Genomic DNA, 17507 nt, shown 5'->3' with positions numbered 1-17507 from the left:
TCCATTTGTGGAGATGGCCACCTGGACTCCCGTTAAGAAGACATGCTGTCAACCTCTAGATCCCTCACATGCCTGCACTTTTCGGCTTGCTGCTGCTGCAATCCACGCGTTTTAGATCTGCATAACTCCACCTCTTTTAGCACAGTACCCTTAACCCCCGGCTGTTCCCACCCGCCTCAACACCGTTGGAAGGGAGGAGAACCAATTAAGGCGGGGGGGGGGTGGAACGAGCAGCTGTCTACCCTTAGCAGGAGGGTTGCTGATTAATTACCTCTCCTGCTGCTGCTGCTGCTGGCTGTCCAGCAGCAGACTGAAGGTGGCTGCTGCTGTGCTCAGGTATATAAAGGCTGAGAGCCTATTATGACACGCGCAGCCAGCGTTCCATTGCCACATTCCGTCTACTGCAGGCGGGATACCTGGATGGCTGAATGTCACTGAGAAGCTCACAGAGACCGCCATAAGCAACAGTTTAAAAGAATGCCACAGACTAATCAACCAAACTTTTTGGGTTGGTTTCTCTTTTATAGTCTGCAGGCATTAAATGAAAGAAGTCAGTGTTCCAGCAGAGGGAGACAACGTTTCAGAAAAGGCATTGTAGCAAACCAAAAAAGAAATTTTAAGCGCAGCAGAGTAACCAGCTCACATACCTGTTAGCTCAGGTGAGTTTAAAAGGCTGCTGTTGATAACAAGGGCATTTGCTAAATAGATGGTGTGTGTGCAACAATATACTGAAAGGTCAATTATATTGTGCAGCTTATCTCACCACCTGTAGTTATTTAGGTGAAAGCTCCAAAATGCTTGCCTAATATGTCTGTTTATCCAAAAGGAAGTATAGAGGGAGAGCTAGATAGATAGCATTGCATTACATTACATTACATGGCAATGCAATGCACAGTTGCTGAAGTTGAACCAAAATGAGCTTGTCATCTGGCTTCTGCAACTTTTAACATGAAAAATCCAATGAGGAGAAGAAAAGCAAAGCCAAAGAGTCCATCCCAAAATCCGACAAACAAGCAAAATGAACAAAAAGCATTGAATTCAATTCTTTCTGATTTTAGAAACTGCATTAAAGAAGGGGTGCACCGGTCCTGGAGATACTGCAATACCAGGTCAATGCGTGGAGTGGACAGAGCAAGCTCTTTTTCCATCTCCCTGTTCTAAAAATCCATTTAATATATGGTCCCCAGATAGGGGACGTATCAGATATTAAACTGATAAGAACAGATACTACACTTGATCTTAGCCAAAAGGCCGAGAAGCGATAACCAGAATTGGTTTCCGACTACGGTGCCACCCAAGGATTCTGAAAAGTCCATTTGTGGAGATGGCCACCTGGACTCCCGTTAAGAAGACATGCTGTCAACCTCTAGATCCCTCACATGCCTGCACTTTTCGGCTTGCTGCTGCTGCAATCCACGCGTTTTAGATCTGCATAACTCCACCTCTTTTAGCACAGTACCCTTAACCCCCGGCTGTTCCCACCCGCCTCAACACCGTTGGAAGGGAGGAGAACCAATTAAGGCGGGGGGGGGTGGAACGAGCAGCTGTCTACCCTTAGCAGGAGGGTTGCTGATTAATTACCTCTCCTGCTGCTGCTGCTGCTGGCTGTCCAGCAGCAGACTGAAGGTGGCTGCTGCTGTGCGCAGGTATATAAATGCTGAGAGCCTATTATGACACGCGCAGCCAGCGTTCCATTGCCACATTCCGTCTACTGCAGGCGGGATACCTGGATGGCTGAATGTCACTGAGAAGCTCACAGAGACCGCCATAAGCAACAGTTTAAAAGAATGCCACAGACTAATCAACCAAACTTTTTGGGTTGGTTTCTCTTTTATAGTCTGCAGGCATTAAATGAAAGAAGTCAGTGTTCCAGCAGAGGGAGACAATGTTTCAGAAAAGGCATTGTAGCAAACCAAAAAAGAAATTTTAAGCGCAGCAGAGTAACCAGCTCACATACCTGTTAGCTCAGGTGAGTTTAAAAGGCTGCTGTTGATAACAAGGGCATTTGCTAAATAGATGGTGTGTGTGCAACAATATACTGAAAGGTCAATTATATTGTGCAGCTTATCTCACCACCTGTAGTTATTTAGGTGAAAGCTCCAAAATGCTTGCCTAATATGTCTGTTTAGCCAAAAGGAAGTATAGAGGGAGAGCTAGATAGATAGCATTGCATTACATTACATTACATGGCAATGCAATGCACAGTTGCTGAAGTTGAACCAAAATGAGCTTGTCATCTGGCTTCTGCAACTTTTAACATGAAAAATCCAATGAGGAGAAGAAAAGCAAAGCCAAAGAGTCCATCCCAAAATCCGACAAACAAGCAAAATGAACAAAAAGCATTGAATTCAATTCTTTCTGATTTTAGAAACTGCATTAAAGAAGGGGTGCACCGGTCCTGGAGATACTGCAATACCAGGTCAATGCGTGGAGTGGACAGAGCAAGCTCTTTTTCCATCTCCCTGTTCTAAAAATCCATTTAATATATGGTCCCCAGATAGGGGACGTATCAGATATTAAACTGATAAGAACAGATACTACACTTGATCTTAGCCAAAAGGCCGAGAAGCGATAACCAGAATTGGTTTCCGACTACGGTGCCACCCAAGGATTCTGAAAAGTCCATTTGTGGAGATGGCCACCTGGACTCCCGTTAAGAAGACATGCTGTCAACCTCTAGATCCCTCACATGCCTGCACTTTTCGGCTTGCTGCTGCTGCAATCCACGCGTTTTAGATCTGCATAACTCCACCTCTTTTAGCACAGTACCCTCAACCCCCGGCTGTTCCCACCCGCCTCAACACCGTTGGAAGGGAGGAGAACCAATTAAGGCGGGGGGGGGGGGGTGGAACGAGCAGCTGTCTACCCTTAGCAGGAGGGTTGCTGATTAATTACCTCTCCTGCTGCTGCTGCTGCTGGCTGTCCAGCAGCAGACTGAAGGTGGCTGCTGCTGTGCGCAGGTATATAAAGGCTCAGAGCCTATTATGACACGCGCAGCCAGCGTTCCATTGCCACATTCCGTCTACTGCAGGCGGGATACCTGGATGGCTGAATGTCACTGAGAAGCTCACAGAGACCGCCATAAGCAACAGTTTAAAAGAATGCCACAGACTAATCAACCAAACTTTTTGGGTTGGTTTCTCTTTTATAGTCTGCAGGCATTAAATGAAAGAAGTCAGTGTTCCAGCAGAGGGAGACAACGTTTCAGAAAAGGCATTGTAGCAAACCAAAAAAGAAATTTTAAGCGCAGCAGAGTAACCAGCTCACATACCTGTTAGCTCAGGTGAGTTTAAAAGGCTGCTGTTGATAACAAGGGCATTTGCTAAATAGATGGTGTGTGTGCAACAATATACTGAAAGGTCAATTATATTGTGCAGCTTATCTCACCACCTGTAGTTATTTAGGTGAAAGCTCCAAAATGCTTGCCTAATATGTCTGTTTATCCAAAAGGAAGTATAGAGGGAGAGCTAGATAGATAGCATTGCATTACATTACATTACATGGCTATGCAATGCACAGTTGCTGAAGTTGAACCAAAATGAGCTTGTCATCTGGCTTCTGCAACTTTTAACATGAAAAATCCAATGAGGAGAAGAAAAGCAAAGCCAAAGAGTCCATCCCAAAATCCGACAAACAAGCAAAATGAACAAAAAGCATTGAATTCAATTCTTTCTGATTTTAGAAACTGCATTAAAGAAGGGGTGCACCGGTCCTGGAGATACTGCAATACCAGGTCAATGCGTGGAGTGGACAGAGCAAGCTCTTTTTCCATCTCCCTGTTCTAAAAATCCATTTAATATATGGTCCCCAGATAGGGGACGTATCAGATATTAAACTGATAAGAACAGATACTACACTTGATCTTAGCCAAAAGGCCGAGAAGCGATAACCAGAATTGGTTTCCGACTACGGTGCCACCCAAGGATTCTGAAAAGTCCATTTGTGGAGATGGCCACCTGGACTCCCGTTAAGAAGACATGCTGTCAACCTCTAGATCCCTCACATGCCTGCACTTTTCGGCTTGCTGCTGCTGCAATCCACGCGTTTTAGATCTGCATAACTCCACCTCTTTTAGCACAGTACCCTCAACCCCCGGCTGTTCCCACCCGCCTCAACACCGTTGGAAGGGAGGAGAACCAATTAAGGCGGGGGGGGGGTGGAACGAGCAGCTGTCTACCCTTAGCAGGAGGGTTGCTGATTAATTACCTCTCCTGCTGCTGCTGCTGGCTGTCCAGCAGCAGACTGAAGGTGGCTGCTGCTGTGCGCAGGTATATAAAGGCTCAGAGCCTATTATGACACGCGCAGCCAGCGTTCCATTGCCACATTCCGTCTACTGCAGGCGGGATACCTGGATGGCTGAATGTCACTGAGAAGCTCACAGAGACCGCCATAAGCAACAGTTTAAAAGAATGCCACAGACTAATCAACAAAACTTTTTGGGTTGGTTTCTCTTTTATAGTCTGCAGGCATTAAATGAAAGAAGTCAGTGTTCCAGCAGAGGGAGACAACGTTTCAGAAAAGGCATTGTAGCAAACCAAAAAAGAAATTTTAAGCGCAGCAGAGTAACCAGCTCACATACCTGTTAGCTCAGGTGAGTTTAAAAGGCTGCTGTTGATAACAAGGGCATTTGCTAAATAGATGGTGTGTGTGCAACAATATACTGAAAGGTCAATTATAAAGTGCAGCTTATCTCACGACCTGTAGTTATTTAGGTGAAAGCTCCAAAATGCTTGCCTAATATGTCTGTTTATCCAAAAGGAAGTATAGAGGGAGAGCTAGATAGATAGCATTGCATTACATTACATTACATGGCAATGCAATGCACAGTTGCTGAAGTTGAACCAAAATGAGCTTGTCATCTGGCTTCTGCAACTTTTAACATGAAAAATCCAATGAGGAGAAGAAAAGCAAAGCCAAAGAGTCCATCCCAAAATCCGACAAACAAGCAAAATGAACAAAAAGCATTGAATTCAATTCTTTCTGATTTTAGAAACTGCATTAAAGAAGGGGTGCACCGGTCCTGGAGATACTGCAATACCAGGTCAATGCGTGGAGTGGACAGAGCAAGCTCTTTTTCCATCTCCCTGTTCTAAAAATCCATTTAATATATGGTCCCCAGATAGGGGACGTATCAGATATTAAACTGATAAGAACAGATACTACACTTGATCTTAGCCAAAAGGCCGAGAAGCGATAACCAGAATTGGTTTCCGACTACGGTGCCACCCAAGGATTCTGAAAAGTCCATTTGTGGAGATGGCCACCTGGACTCCCGTTAAGAAGACATGCTGTCAACCTCTAGATCCCTCACATGCCTGCACTTTTCGGCTTGCTGCTGCTGCAATCCACGCGTTTTAGATCTGCATAACTCCACCTCTTTTAGCACAGTACCCTCAACCCCCGGCTGTTCCCACCCGCCTCAACACCGTTGGAAGGGAGGAGAACCAATTAAGGCGGGGGGGGGTGGAACGAGCAGCTGTCTACCCTTAGCAGGAGGGTTGCTGATTAATTACCTCTCCTGCTGCTGCTGCTGCTGGCTGTCCAGCAGCAGACTGAAGGTGGCTGCTGCTGTGCACAGGTATATAAAGGCTCAGAGCCTATTATGACACGCGCAGCCAGCGTTCCATTGCCACATTCCGTCTACTGCAGGCGGGATACCTGGATGGCTGAATGTCACTGAGAAGCTCACAGAGACCGCCATAAGCAACAGTTTAAAAGAATGCCACAGACTAATCAACCAAACTTTTTGGGTTGGTTTCTCTTTTATAGTCTGCAGGCATTAAATGAAAGAAGTCAGTGTTCCAGCAGAGGGAGACAACGTTTCAGAAAAGGCATTGTAGCAAACCAAAAAAGAAATTTTAAGCGCAGCAGAGTAACCAGCTCACATACCTGTTAGCTCAGGTGAGTTTAAAAGGCTGCTGTTGATAACAAGGGCATTTGCTAAATAGATGGTGTGTGTGCAACAATATACTGAAAGGTCAATTATATTGTGCAGCTTATCTCACCACCTGTAGTTATTTAGGTGAAAGCTCCAAAATGCTTGCCTAATATGTCTGTTTATCCAAAAGGAAGTATAGAGGGAGAGCTAGATAGATAGCATTGCATTACATTACATTACATGGCAATGCAATGCACAGTTGCTGAAGTTGAACCAAAATGAGCTTGTCATCTGGCTTCTGCAACTTTTAACATGAAAAATCCAATGAGGAGAAGAAAAGCAAAGCCAAAGAGTCCATCCCAAAATCCGACAAACAAGCAAAATGAACAAAAAGCATTGAATTCAATTCTTTCTGATTTTAGAAACTGCATTAAAGAAGGGGTGCACCGGTCCTGGAGATACTGCAATACCAGGTCAATGCGTGGAGTGGACAGAGCAAGCTCTTTTTCCATCTCCCTGTTCTAAAAATCCATTTAATATATGGTCCCCAGATAGGGGACGTATCAGATATTAAACTGATAAGAACAGATTTTTTTTTTTAATTTGGCTATCCCCTGCAGAGGGATAAAACCGTTTATTAAAACTTTAACAAATTACAAGCATAATTACACAAATACCAAACGTTAAAAGACAAATGAAATTTACAAAACAAAAAAATACAAAGATTTTAAATAATTAGGTTCCATTGGTCAACAAGCCATTTTTTGGAAATATGTACATTCTTCTTTTTGTCAATTAAATAATAAGTATACATTTCACATAAACATAAACTTAAAACATCATTCACTGATAAAACATCTTGTTTAAAAATCGCAATGTTGCGCGCTTTCCAGAGAGATGACTTGGCGCAGTTCACTGTCTTCCAAGCCATTGTGTACTGGTCCATTGTGGGGCATTCCATAAGTCCGTATAGCACAGTTTTATATGTAAAGTCCTTGAGGTCTGCCACCCTTTCCAGTAGGGGGAGCAGTCTTCTCCAGAAATCCTTTGCAAAATTACATGTCCATAATAGATGTTCCACCGTTTCCTCGTCTTGGCATCCGGCTCTTGGGCAGATGGCAGACCTCACAAATCCTCTTCTGTATTGGAATGCCCGGCAAGGAAGACAGCGGTGCATGCAACTCCAAGCCAGATCTCTCTGTTCATTAAAAAGATAAAAAACGTTAATCATTTTCCAGATAGACATAGATTTGTCATCATCATATCTGTCAACATTACATATTTCCTCACTTTTACGTATTTCTTTAATTAGTTTCTTACTATTTCTTAATTCCTCTATTTTCTTAGTCCCTAAATTAAAATCGGACACTATTTTCCTTAAAATCTCATAATGCGTCGACAAATTAAAAGCATGGGGCACAGATATATTAACTTCATACCATCCAAACTTTCTCATAAAAAATCCTGTATTAAAACGCATAAAAAAGGACCAATAGTGATTCTTAAAAAGGGCATTAAAACAGTAAACGAACAGATGGATTAAAAGAAACCTATTAAAATCTGGAAAATCTTTACCACCTTTTACTTTTGATTTCATCACGATTTCTCTTTTCAGCTTTTCCATTTTTGAGTTCCAAAAGAAGGTAAAACAGGTTTTGGTTATCTTTTTTAAAACATTAACAGGCGGGGGTAAAACCATGCTAAGATACAATAAAAGAGGTAAAATCACCATCTTTAAAACCAATACTTTACCCTCCATTGTAAGTCTCCTCATGTTCCACATACATATTTTCGTATTTACTTTCTGTGTAACTGTTTCCCAACTATTATAACCATCATTATTTTCAGTGAATGATACACCTAAAATGGAAATGGATTGGGAGACATTAATTGGTACATCACGTAAAATCATCCCCCCAACACTTAAAATGTTACACTTATTAAAATTGATTTTAAAACCAGAAGCTAGACAAAAGGATTGCACTTGATGGAGAGTGGCCGTAAGTGATGGTGCATCTGTACACAAGACCGCCACGTCATCCATGTAGCCTACAACCTTGGCCTCCAAACCACCGCTTCCAGGCAGAGGGACACCGCATATCTGTTTATTTTGGCGTATTGCACATAACATTGGTTCCAGTGCACAGATAAACAGTAGGGGGGACAGAGGGCATCTCTGTTTCACCCCTGACCGTAAAAATACCTCTTGTGTCTTAAAACCATTCACTAAAATCTTACTTGTACAATCCTTGTAAAATGCTTTAAGCGATAGTAAAAACCCTTCTGGTATGCCCATTTTCTCTAAAACTTTAAAAAGATAAAAGTGTGAGACACGGTCAAATGCTTTTTCAAAATCAATAGATAAAATCGCCATTTTCCCCTTTTTGTCTTTCACATCCTCAATACAGTCTTTCACTAAATTCAGATTGTCCCATATACTGCGCCCCGGCACCCCACACACTTGATTAGAATGAATAACTTTGCTGATGATTTCTTTTAGACGATTTGCACAAATTTTAGCCATTATTTTATAGTCACAATTTAAAAGTGTTATTGGTCTCCAGTTTTCTAATTTTGATTTATCGCCTTTTTTGTATAGGAGGGAGACTTCACCTTTCTTCCAGGAATTTAATAAAACCTTATTATTAAAAACCTCAGTAAACAAATAAAACAAATCATCTTTTAAAATATCATAAAAACATACATAAAATTCTATTGGGATGCCATCAGGACCAGGGACCTTTCCAGTTTTAAAACTTTTAATAGTTTTTAACACTTCTTGTTCCGTTAAAACTTGGGATAAAAACTCTTGGGATGCGGGATCTAAAACAGCTGTTAGTCCTTGCAGCGAATCATCCATTAATTTATTATCTATATTTTTTCCATTAAAAAGATTAGAAAAAAAAACCTCAACTTTACCCAGCATATTTTTTATATTATTCTCACCATCTATATGGTCAATTATCACTTTTTCTTTTTTATTTTTCCTAAAAAAATATCTGGAACACTTTTCATTTTCTTCTATATGTTGTACTCTAGAACAAAAAATTATCTCTTTTCCTTTTTGTTCTAGCCATTTTGAAATCTCTTCTTTTAAGTTTGAAATATCAAGTTGTACATCTATCCCATTGTCTCTGAGCTTAAATAATGTTTGTAGGCGGGTATTTAAAATTCTATATTCTTCATATTTTTCTTTGGCTCTACATATACTCTTTTTAATAAAAAAGTCTTTTATTTTTACTTTCATTCTATCCCACCATACACTCATAGTCTCATTTGTTTTTTTCCCTTTTCTACATTTCCTATAAAACTCAATAAAATCTGATAAAATCTGCGGGTCGGTTAAAAGGGATACGTTCATTTTCCAGCTTTTCTTACCACATTTATTGTTGTCATTTACTTTTATGGTAAAGGATAAAAGTTTATGGTCTGAAAATATATTAGTTAAAACTTCACATTTGGCAGGTATTGTTTTATCTGAACCAAAAATAAAATCAATCCTAGAGCTACAATTAGCATTGCTCCAAGTGAAACCGGCGTCCTCTGGGCTGTCACTATGACACTCTTTATATATGTCTATCAATTTAGCATCTTTGACTATATCATGTAGCATACCTGAGGTTTTATCGTAGTTCCTGCTTACAGAGCTGGAGCGCCGGTTTTCACCTTTTAAAACACAATTAAAATCCCCTGCTAAGATAAAAGGTTCAGAGTTATTAATAAATAATGGTAAAAGATCAAGCATTTCGGCTCTTTCATTTTTCTCTGGGGATCCATAAAAATTTAAAAACTGCCATCTAATACCATCAATAAAAGCTTTCACTAATAAAATACGACCTGGTAAAATTTCCTGAATAAAATCAATTAAAACGTTCCCTTTAAAAAGTATGGCTACACCCGCTGATCCTGCAGCATTCGATCCAGACCAGACAGATGGCCCACACTTCCACTCATCTTTATATTTTTGATATGACATTTCATGTGGGATATTACATTCTTGCAGAAAAAATACAGATGCAGTAAAACACGTAAAAAAATTAAAAAGAGCAGTTCTTCTCGTGTTAGATTTTATGCCTCTCACGTTGAGGGAAATACCTTTGAGTTCAGCCATCATTAGAAAATGTAGAAATTTTACTTAGGTAACTAAGAGCAACGGATTTACCTGTCCGATGAACCTGATCAGACCACTGGGCTTGCGCCTCCCTCCTCATCTGATAGTATCGTCACGAGAGTCTCCGTGGAGGAGGAAAGATTACCACATTTATATAAACCCGACGCTACACTGGCATAGCTCGGAGGGCTGGCTGGCAGAACCCGCTGGGTCTCCATTGGCTGGCCATGCAGTTCCTCATCAGGTGGGTCCCCGAGGGGTTCCGCCGCCCCTGTTTGACCTGTAGAAGGTCGTCCTATAGGAGGAGGTTGCGCACAAGGCAGAGCCTCTGACTCTTCAGAGGCAGCAAGATCCCGGTCCCCACCTGTAGCAGCGGAGACCGAAACCCCTGAGGGTCCAGCGTCCACGTCCCCTTCTGGAGAAGTGTCCATCTGTTCACCTCCTGCTGCCTCCTCCGAACCACCCTTTTTCTTTTTCTTAGGACCCACCTTTATCCACTCAGCGCCCTCAGCACTAGGAGACCCAGACTGGGCATGGGCTTCTGTGTCGGCCTTTTGTCGGTCCCTTTTGACCTTACCAGTAGTGCCCTTCTGCTCCTTCTCAGCCCTCCTTTTGGACTCCCGCAGGTCCTGCAGCCAGGTTTTGGGATTTGGTATTTTACCTGTCATAGACTCTGGAGACACTTCACTATTTGGTACGCCCTTATTGTCTCCAGAGGCTCCAGGTTGTTGTTCCTCCTCCTGAGGGGTGGTCTGATCTTTTGGTCCTTGGTCGGACGTCTTGGACTTCCCCTTTTGCTCATCTTCCCGAAATCTGTGAGGGCAAGAAAAATAAAAGTGACCTGGAGTCTGGCAAAAACTGCATTTCTTTTCCTTAGGGCATTCTTTTGTCTCATGTTCTTCACTAGCACAATTTCTACATGATACATGACAGTTTTCTTTTGAATGACCATAGCGCCCACAATTTCTGCAATATACTGGCATCCCAGAAAAGAAGAAATCCCCATTTGTTTGCCCAATTTTGAAACGGGCAGGGGGGAGCCGTATACCACCTGGTGTGTTTGGATCTCTTGTACACTTCACAAGGAATTTCCACTTAGATGTCCATATGTTATATTCGTTTAATATCTTCCCAATACATTTAACACTTTTAAAATAAATTGCTAGAAATGACATTACTTCTGGAGCAGAAACAAAGGGCGAAAATATTTTTACAATAACCAGTCTTACCTCATCCAGGACGTGCTCAACAATTTGTATCCCTTTCAAAACAGGACTATTTTCAACTTTTTTTAACTTTTCTAGTACATCTCTAAAAATACCTTCTCCGGTGAATGTGATGTCATAGTCACCTCTTCTGGGATATTCCTGGATGGAGAGAATTTCATTCCTTTGTACACCAAGAAGGTTCCTGAGCACGTCCTGGACTACATACCCTAATTTCCTCATATCCGAGCCACCCGCCGTGAAGTGAACTCGGATAGAGTTTTTTAGCCTCGCATAAAGAGGCACGAGGTTAGGGTCAACCTCCATGGAAAAACGCAACAAGGTTGCAAATTGCAGCCGCTTGCAATCTGCGCTCCCAGTGTTCTTGCAGCGAAAAACACCTGGAAGCTGGGGGATCGCAACTCGTTACCCTGGGACTAAGCCCTCTCCCTAATAGCAGCAAGCAGGTTAAGTCCACCAAAGTGGACGATCCTGCCAGGCCAAGGAGAGGGGTACCCGAGTGCCCTTCAACCACAATCTCCTGCAATAAAGCACTTGATCGTAGCCAAAAGGCCGAGAAGCGATAACCAGAATTGGTTTCCGACTACGGTGCCACCCAAGGATTCTGAAAAGTCCATTTGTGGAGATGGCCACCTGGACTCCCGTTAAGAAGACATGCTGTCAACCTCTAGATCCCTCACATGCCTGCACTTTTCGGCTTGCTGCTGCTGCAATCCACGCGTTTTAGATCTGCATAACTCCACCTCTTTTAGCACAGTACCCTCAACCCCCGGCTGTTCCCACCCGCCTCAACACCGTTGGAAGGGATGAGAACCAATTAAGGCGGGGGGGGGGGGTGGAACGAGCAGCTGTCTACCCTTAGCAGGAGGGTTGCTGATTAATTACCTCTCCTGCTGCTGCTGCTGCTGGCTGTCCAGCAGCAGACTGAAGGTGGCTGCTGCTGTGCGCAGGTATATAAAGGCTCAGAGCCTATTATGACACGCGCAGCCAGCGTTCCATTGCCACATTCCGTCTACTGCAGGCGGGATACCTGGATGGCTGAATGTCACTGAGAAGCTCACAGAGACCGCCATAAGCAACAGTTTAAAAGAATGCCACAGACTAATCAACCAAACTTTTTGGGTTGGTTTCTCTTTTATAGTCTGCAGGCATTAAATGAAAGAAGTCAGTGTTCCAGCAGAGGGAGACAACGTTTCAGAAAAGGCATTGTAGCAAACCAAAAAAGAAATTTTAAGCGCAGCAGAGTAACCAGCTCACATACCTGTTAGCTCAGGTGAGTTTAAAAGGCTGCTGTTGATAACAAGGGCATTTGCTAAATAGATGGTGTGTGTGCAACAATATACTGAAAGGTCAATTATATTGTGCAGCTTATCTCACCACCTGTAGTTATTTAGGTGAAAGCTCCAAAATGCTTGCCTAATATGTCTGTTTATCCAAAAGGAAGTATAGAGGGAGAGCTAGATAGATAGCATTGCATTACATTACATTACATGGCAATGCAATGCACAGTTGCTGAAGTTGAACCAAAATGAGCTTGTCATCTGGCTTATGCAACTTTTAACATGAAAAATCCAATGAGGAGAAGAAAAGCAAAGCCAAAGAGTCCATCCCAAAATCCGACAAACAAGCAAAATGAACAAAAAGCATTGAATTCAATTCTTTCTGATTTTAGAAACTGCATTAAAGAAGGGGTGCACCGGTCCTGGAGATACTGCAATACCAGGTCAATGCGTGGAGTGGACAGAGCAAGCTCTTTTTCCATCTCCCTGTTCTAAAAATCCATTTAATATATGGTCCCCAGATAGGGGACGTATCAGATATTAAACTGATAAGAACAGATACTACACTTGATCTTAGCCAAAAGGCCGAGAAGCGATAACCAGAATTGGTTTCCGACTACGGTGCCACCCAAGGATTCTGAAAAGTCCATTTGTGGAGATGGCCACCTGGACTCCCGTTAAGAAGACATGCTGTCAACCTCTAGATCCCTCACATGCCTGCACTTTTCGGCTTGCTGCTGCTGCAATCCACGCGTTTTAGATCTGCATAACTCCACCTCTTTTAGCACAGTACCCTCAACCCCCGGCTGTTCCCACCCGCCTCAACACCGTTGGAAGGGAGGAGAACCAATTAAGGCGGGGGGGGGGGGTGGAACGAGCAGCTGTCTACCCTTAGCAGGAGGGTTGCTGATTAATTACCTCTCCTGCTGCTGCTGCTGCTGGCTGTCCAGCAGCAGACTGAAGGTGGCTGCTGCTGTGCGCAGGTATATAAAGGCTCAGAGCGTATTATGACACGCGCAGCCAGCGTTCCATTGCCACATTCCGTCTACTGCAGGCGGGATACCTGGATGGCTGAATGTCACTGAAAAGCTCACAGAGACCGCCATAAGCAACAGTTTAAAAGAATGCCACAGACTAATCAACCAAACTTTTTGGGTTGGTTTCTCTTTTATAGTCTGCAGGCATTAAATGAAAGAAGTCAGTGTTCCAGCAGAGGGAGACAACGTTTCAGAAAAGGCATTGTAGCAAACCAAAAAAGAAATTTTAAGCGCAGCAGAGTAACCAGCTCACATACCTGTTAGCTCAGGTGAGTTTAAAAGGCTGCTGTTGATAACAAGGGCATTTGCTAAATAGATGGTGTGTGTGCAACAATATACTGAAAGGTCAATTATATTGTGCAGCTTATCTCACCACCTGTAGTTATTTAGGTGAAAGCTCCAAAATGCTTGCCTAATATGTCTGTTTATCCAAAAGGAAGTATAGAGGGAGAGCTAGATAGATAGCATTGCATTACATTACATTACATGGCAATGCAATGCACAGTTGCTGAAGTTGAACCAAAATGAGCTTGTCATCTGGCTTCTGCAACTTTTAACATGAAAAATCCAATGAGGAGAAGAAAAGCAAAGCCAAAGAGTCCATCCCAAAATCCGACAAACAAGCAAAATGAACAAAAAGCATTGAATTCAATTCTTTCTGATTTTAGAAACTGCATTAAAGAAGGGGTGCACCGGTCCTGGAGATACTGCAATACCAGGTCAATGCGTGGAGTGGACAGAGCAAGCTCTTTTTCCATCTCCCTGTTCTAAAAATCCATTTAATATATGGTCCCCAGATAGGGGACGTATCAGATATTAAACTGATAAGAACAGATACTACACTTGATCTTAGCCAAAAGGCCGAGAAGCGATAACCAGAATTGGTTTCCGACTACGGTGCCACCCAAGGATTCTGAAAAGTCCATTTGTGGAGATGGCCACCTGGACTCCCGTTAAGAAGACATGCTGTCAACCTCTAGATCCCTCACATGCCTGCACTTTTCGGCTTGCTGCTGCTGCAATCCACGCGTTTTAGATCTGCATAACTCCACCTCTTTTAGCACAGTACCCTCAATCCCCGGCTGTTCCCACCCGCCTCAACACCGTTGGAAGGGAGGAGAACCAATTAAGGCGGGGGGGGGGGGGGTGGAACGAGCAGCTGTCTACCCTTAGCAGGAGGGTTGCTGATTAATTACCTCTCCTGCTGCTGCTGCTGCTGGCTGTCCAGCAGCAGACTGAAGGTGGCTGCTGCTGTGCGCAGGTATATAAAGGCTCAGAGCCTATTATGACACGCGCAGCCAGCGTTCCATTGCCACATTCCGTCTACTGCAGGCGGGATACCTGGATGGCTGAATGTCACTGAGAAGCTCACAGAGACCGCCATAAGCAACAGTTTAAAAGAATGCCACAGACTAATCAACCAAACTTTTTGGGTTGGTTTCTCTTTTATAGTCTGCAGGCATTAAATGAAAGAAGTCAGTGTTCCAGCAGAGGGAGACAACGTTTCAGAAAAGGCATTGTAGCAAACCAAAAAAGAAATTTTAAGCGCAGCAGAGTAACCAGCTCACATACCTGTTAGCTCAGGTGAGTTTAAAAGGCTGCTGTTGATAACAAGGGCATTTGCTAAATAGATGGTGTGTGTGCAACAATATACTGAAAGGTCAATTATATTGTGCAGCTTATCTCACCACCTGTAGTTATTTAGGTGAAAGCTCCAAAATGCTTGCCTAATATGTCTGTTTATCCAAAAGGAAGTATAGAGGGAGAGCTAGATAGATAGCATTGCATTACATTACATTACATGGCAATGCAATGCACAGTTGCTGAAGTTGAACCAAAATGAGCTTGTCATCTGGCTTCTGCAACTTTTAACATGAAAAATCCAATGAGGAGAAGAAAAGCAAAGCCAAAGAGTCCATCCCAAAATCCGACAAACAAGCAAAATGAACAAAAAGCATTGAATTCAATTCTTTCTGATTTTAGAAACTGCATTAAAGAAGGGGTGCACCGGTCCTGGAGATACTGCAATACCAGGTCAATGCGTGGAGTGGACAGAGCAAGCTCTTTTTCCATCTCCCAGTTCTAAAAATCCATTTAATATATGGTCCCCAGATAGGGGACGTATCAGATATTAAACTGATAAGAACAGATACTACACTTGATCTTAGCCAAAAGGCCGAGAAGCGATAACCAGAATTGGTTTCCGACTACGGTGCCACCCAAGGATTCTGAAAAGTCCATTTGTGGAGATGGCCACCTGGACTCCCGTTAAGAAGACATGCTGTCAACCTCTAGATCCCTCACATGCCTGCACTTTTCGGCTTGCTGCTGCTGCAATCCACGCGTTTTAGATCTGCATAACTCCACCTCTTTTAGCACAGTACCCTCAACCCCCGGCTGTTCCCACCCGCCTCAACACCGTTGGAAGGGAGGAGAACCAATTAAGGCGGGGGGGGGGTGGAACGAGCAGCTGTCTACCCTTAGCAGGAGGGATGCTGATTAATTACCTCTCCTGCTGCTGCTGCTGCTGGCTGTCCAGCAGCAGACTGAAGGTGGCTGCTGCTGTGCGCAGGTATATAAAGGCTCAGAGCCTATTATGACACGCGCAGCCAGCGTTCCATTGCCACATTCCGTCTACTGCAGGCGGGATACCTGGATGGCTGAATGTCACTGAGAAGCTCACAGAGACCGCCATAAGCAACAGTTTAAAAGAATGCCACAGACTAATCAACCAAACTTTTTGGGTTGGTTTCTCTTTTATAGTCTGCAGGCATTAAATGAAAGAAGTCAGTGTTCCAGCAGAGGGAGACAACGTTTCAGAAAAGGCATTGTAGCAAACCAAAAAAGAAATTTTAAGCGCAGCAGAGTAACCAGCTCACATACCTGTTAGCTCAGGTGAGTTTAAAAGGCTGCTGTTGATAACAAGGGCATTTGCTAAATAGATGGTGTGTGTGCAACAATATACTGAAAGGTCAATTATATTGTGCAGCTTATCTCACCACCTGTAGTTATTTAGGTGAAAGCTCCAAAATGCTTGCCTAATATGTCTGTTTATCCAAAAGGAAGTATAGAGGGAGAGCTAGATAGATAGCATTGCATTACATTACATTACATGGCAATGCAATGCACAGTTGCTGAAGTTGAACCAAAATGAGCTTGTCATCTGGCTTCTGCAACTTTTAACATGAAAAATCCAATGAGGAGAAGAAAAGCAAAGCCAAAGAGTCCATCCCAAAATCCGACAAACAAGCAAAATGAACAAAAAGCATTGAATTCAATTCTTTCTGATTTTAGAAACTGCATTAAAGAAGGGGTGCACCGGTCCTGGAGATACTGCAATACCAGGTCAATGCGTGGAGTGGACAGAGCAAGCTCTTTTTCCATCTCCCTGTTCTAAAAATCCATTTAATATATGGTCCCCAGATAGGGGACGTATCAGATATTAAACTGATAAGAACAGATACTACACTTGATCTTAGCCAAAAGGCCGAGAAGCGATAACCAGAATTGGTTTCCGACTACGGTGCCACCCAAGGATTCTGAAAAGTCCATTTCTGGAGATGGCCACCTGGACTCCCGTTAAGAAGACATGCTGTCAACCTCTAGATCCCTCACATGCCTGCACTTTTCGGCTTGCTGCTGCTGCAATCCACGCGTTTTAGATCTGCATAACTCCACCTCTTTTAGCACAGTACCCTCAACCCCCGGCTGTTCCCACCCGCCTCAACACCGTTGGAAGGGAGGAGAACCAATTAAGGCGGGGGGGGGGGTGGAACGAGCAGCTGTCTACCCTTAGCAGGAGGGTTGCTGATTAATTACCTCTCCTGCTGCTGCTGCTGCTGGCTGTCCAGCAGCAGACTGAAGGTGGCTGCTGCTGTGCGCAGGTATATAAAGGCTCAGAGCCTATTATGACACGCGCAGCCAGCGTTCCATTGCCACATTCCGTCTACTGCAGGCGGGATACCTGGATGGCTG

General features: G+C 43.4%; 9 non-coding genes across 9 annotated transcripts; all 9 read right to left on the bottom strand.

Annotated features, from left to right (window-relative positions):
• Positions 1-1072: 1072 nt before the first annotated feature.
• LOC141196787 (U2 spliceosomal RNA) lies at positions 1073-1263 on the bottom strand. Its single transcript, XR_012269183.1, has one exon. It is a non-coding gene; the product is annotated as a U2 spliceosomal RNA (small nuclear RNA).
• Positions 1264-2382: 1119 nt separating this feature from the next.
• On the bottom strand, positions 2383-2573 carry LOC141196786 (U2 spliceosomal RNA). Its single transcript, XR_012269182.1, has one exon. It is a non-coding gene; the product is annotated as a U2 spliceosomal RNA (small nuclear RNA).
• A 1123-nt stretch (positions 2574-3696) lies between these two features.
• On the bottom strand, positions 3697-3887 carry LOC141196785 (U2 spliceosomal RNA). The gene has a single exon (XR_012269181.1). It is a non-coding gene; the product is annotated as a U2 spliceosomal RNA (small nuclear RNA).
• Positions 3888-5004: 1117 nt separating this feature from the next.
• On the bottom strand, positions 5005-5195 carry LOC141196784 (U2 spliceosomal RNA). Its single transcript, XR_012269180.1, has one exon. It is a non-coding gene; the product is annotated as a U2 spliceosomal RNA (small nuclear RNA).
• A 1119-nt stretch (positions 5196-6314) lies between these two features.
• Positions 6315-6504, bottom strand: LOC141196301 (U2 spliceosomal RNA). Its single transcript, XR_012268857.1, has one exon. It is a non-coding gene; the product is annotated as a U2 spliceosomal RNA (small nuclear RNA).
• A 6397-nt stretch (positions 6505-12901) lies between these two features.
• Positions 12902-13092, bottom strand: LOC141196783 (U2 spliceosomal RNA). Its single transcript, XR_012269179.1, has one exon. It is a non-coding gene; the product is annotated as a U2 spliceosomal RNA (small nuclear RNA).
• A 1122-nt stretch (positions 13093-14214) lies between these two features.
• LOC141196782 (U2 spliceosomal RNA) lies at positions 14215-14405 on the bottom strand. The gene has a single exon (XR_012269178.1). It is a non-coding gene; the product is annotated as a U2 spliceosomal RNA (small nuclear RNA).
• A 1124-nt stretch (positions 14406-15529) lies between these two features.
• LOC141196735 (U2 spliceosomal RNA) lies at positions 15530-15720 on the bottom strand. The gene has a single exon (XR_012269132.1). It is a non-coding gene; the product is annotated as a U2 spliceosomal RNA (small nuclear RNA).
• A 1120-nt stretch (positions 15721-16840) lies between these two features.
• On the bottom strand, positions 16841-17031 carry LOC141196780 (U2 spliceosomal RNA). The gene has a single exon (XR_012269176.1). It is a non-coding gene; the product is annotated as a U2 spliceosomal RNA (small nuclear RNA).
• Between the last annotated feature and the right edge of the window lie 476 nt (positions 17032-17507).

The sequence above is a fragment of the Phyllobates terribilis genome, unplaced genomic scaffold (genome assembly GCF_046119375.1).
Source record: "Phyllobates terribilis strain yellow unplaced genomic scaffold, ASM4611937v1 Scaffold_74__1_contigs__length_7073193, whole genome shotgun sequence".
Lineage (NCBI taxonomy): Eukaryota > Metazoa > Chordata > Amphibia > Anura > Dendrobatidae > Phyllobates > Phyllobates terribilis.
The sequence above is the reverse complement of the archived record's forward strand: the minus strand, read 5'-3'. Positions and strand labels throughout refer to the sequence as shown.